The sequence below is a fragment of the Belonocnema kinseyi genome, chromosome 6 (genome assembly GCF_010883055.1).
Source record: "Belonocnema kinseyi isolate 2016_QV_RU_SX_M_011 chromosome 6, B_treatae_v1, whole genome shotgun sequence".
In the NCBI taxonomy this organism is placed as follows: domain Eukaryota; kingdom Metazoa; phylum Arthropoda; class Insecta; order Hymenoptera; family Cynipidae; genus Belonocnema; species Belonocnema kinseyi.
Window position 1 is genome coordinate 79626215 of NC_046662.1, and position 3190 is coordinate 79629404.

Here is a 3190-nt window from a genome sequence, read left to right on the forward strand (position 1 = left end):
TCGAAAACTGAGGGTGATGGAATTTTTCTGAGGTCGGATTCGGATTCAGCGCAGCAAAAACCTTCGGGTATACTAGGTCTGGTCTCTGGTTCCGGACCTTTGACAAATTTTGTCGGCCTGTGTTATCAAAAAGAACTTTGTGGTACTAAAAATGTATACGCTTGACAGAAAACTACCCTCAAACTTTGATAAACAACCCCTTCAAACGATACGTTGCTTCTTTGACAGTTTTTCACCCTCAATAAAAAAATGGTAAAATACCGTCTTTGTGTGTAAAATGACTGTTTTATAATGACGTCAGAAAATAAGTCTGAGAGTTACTAAAAAATATAATCTAATACAGACTAATACAAAATATAAAAATCATTTCTTTAATAACATTTTATTGGTTTCACTTTTAAATAAAGAAAATACATAGTTCCTTGCTTTTTTAATGTTCTCAGTGGACCCTGTTAAATAAAGCGTCTTTTATTTCTAAGTTGTAATGCAAATTTATTTGAAAACCTGAGTATCTTAATAGTTACGTATAAAAGAAACAGAAAAATGTTTAAGGTTAGTTATATATTTTTATAAGGTCCTTTTTAATAATTTTAAATTTGTATGTTGAATAAAATTAGAGTAAAATTTTTTTCTGTGATACCTACCTATTTTTGCTTTGGAACCAATGGTTAAAAATATTTTTTTATTTCTACAAAATTGCACAATTATTTCTACACCAAATAATAAGAAAATAAGGGATGAGACAGACAACTAATTTTTGTTGTTGGGCTACGCTAGAATCCACCCTACAGTAGGTAATGTAACCTACAATAGATAATCATTAATTAAAAATGTTTATGCGTGTAAAATAATTAATTTTATATAATTAATGATAAGAATAATATACGTGTTAATGAATTAAATTTTAAATGAATTATTTTACGTATATGTGTAGCGTTTTGCTTGCAATTAATGAGTATCTACTGTAGGTCCTATTATCTACTGTGGGGTGATATCTACTAAAAAAAATAATTCGCTGCTTAAAAAATGTTCTGAATCAATTAAAAATTATGATTACTAATTTTTAATGTAAGTCCTACGTAAACAATTACTTTTTTATATGAACGCACGATTTTTAGGACTTTTGAGAAGTTTATGCAAGTGGTAAGATTCATTCATTTTTTACAAATAATTTATTAAATAAATGTACTTACTTCATTCATAACTTTTGAATTTGAACGAATTTAAATAAATACTTGTTTTTGAATATGAAAACTGTTTTACCAGCAAGTCAAAACATTTTTCGTAAAGACTCTGCTAATGTTATGAGGAAAGTGATCTTACCGGCATTGACTTACCGACAATGGATAAGCGCTTGCCGACTTGTCTAATTTAAAAGCTTTTTAAAATTAAAAGGTTCAAAAAAAAAATCTAACCTCAAAATAGTTTTAGAACAACGAATTGTTCCAGGCCAGGTTTCTTTTATTTATTTAAACCACAACAAGTTTATTCATTTAATTTACCAAAGTGCCAATTAGTATTTATAATGTTTTTAGTGTTTTACAATATGTGCAATTTAATTTTATCAATTTTCTTAATGCGCGTGGACTGAGAAATATGATTCATTGTCTGTCAAAAACTAGTGAACTTGACTGAAAACGAAAGAATTATTTTTGCCTCAACTCATTAAAAAGGTAAAAGTGAACAAGTAATACAATATATTTAATGTTATAACAATAATGAATTAATGATAACCGTGTTATTTACTTTTTTCTTTTATTATAATTCAAATTTAGATCGTAACTTTATATTGTATTTCTTATGTAAATTCTTTTATTCTCTTTTTTATTATTTTATGATCTTTTCAGATAAATATCCTGAATTAAAAATTAATCTTAACTCAAATTAAACACTAAATAAAAGTCGTATCATAATATATTTTTTGGGGAATTCAGTATCGGCCTATAATTGTTTTCCTAATATAATTTGTTCGTGGTTATAGGAAATCATTATACAGAAAAATTAGTATAGGTATAAATAATATTAAAATATTGAATTGTGATATTTCGCTTTGCTTATAACAAAACACAATAATGAAATTTAAATACTATAATATTTTTATAAACCGAATTTATTAAATTTTAATTTAAAAATTTTTATTTCGTTTATAAAAGATATGCTAAAAATTTTACCAGATTAATATTCTGGTGTTTAAATATTATTGGCCAGGAAAAATAAAACATTGGTGAGGCAAAAATTAGAGAATTTTCAAAATAAATATTTGCGGTCACCTTCATATAGTACTTTTTTGATTTGTTGAAAATTTTTATTTTTGCGTTGAAAATTCTATTGTTTTGGAAGAGTTAAGTTTTCGTTAAAAATTCATAATTTGGTTTTCAAAATTCAATTAAAAATCAAAATTCAAAGTCTGTATTAGTTGAATTCAACAGTTTTTGATTCAAAATTAAAATCATTTTCCCTTTAAAATAAAATTACTTGGCTGAAGCTTATACCACTTAAAAAAAATCATTTCCTTGGTAAGGATTTTTCATTTTAGATGAAAATTCATTTCTGGTTGAATTTTTTATTTAGGGGGGGGAGGACTCTTTTAACAAAAATTTTAACTATTCCACTTAAAAATGCATAATTTTAGTTGAAAATTTATCTCTTTGGTTGAAGGTTGAATTATTTTGTTTAAAATTGATCTTTTTTAAATGGAAATTAAACTACTTGGGTAAAAGTTAAACTATTTCGCTAAAAAAATATTTTTTAGTTGAAGGTTTATCTCTGCCTAAAAATTCAACTACTTTTTCGAGAATTGTTTTTTGATGTGGTTTAAAATGTATATATTTTTTTAATTGAAAAAGTACTTTTTTTATTTTTTTATTTAAATTAATATTTTTGGGTTAGAAATTCAACTGTTTTACAGAAAATTCGTCTTTTGGCTTAAAAGTTCATCTCTGACAGAAAATTTGACTATTTTTACGAACATTCGTTTTTTTTGTAGAAAATTATATGGCTTTACTAAGAATGTAACGTTTCATGTTTGATCGAAAATTTATCTCTTTATTAAGTTAGAAATGGAATTATTTGTTTTAAAATTCACGTATTTTTATGAAGTATTTTACTCTTTCTTAGCTGAAAAATCTATATTTCTTGAAAATTCATATTTTTGTTTGAAAGTTCATAATTTTTTTTTTTAATTGATCTC

The 3190-nt window shown here is 24.9% G+C and overlaps 1 protein-coding gene across 2 annotated transcripts in view; it reads left to right on the plus strand.

Annotated features, from left to right (window-relative positions):
- Window positions 1–3190, plus strand: part of LOC117175170 (transmembrane protein 45B-like) — a 17726-nt gene that overhangs the window by 11457 nt on the left and 3079 nt on the right. Inside the window, exon 1 of one of the 2 annotated variants that reach the window (XM_033364771.1) lies at window positions 1476–1673. The exons of the other annotated variant lie outside the window; for it this stretch is intronic. The gene's annotated coding sequence lies outside the window, so the exon portion shown is untranslated. Of the gene's footprint in view, window positions 1–1475; window positions 1674–3190 lie in introns of those variants that run through there. 2 annotated transcript variants of the gene reach the window in all.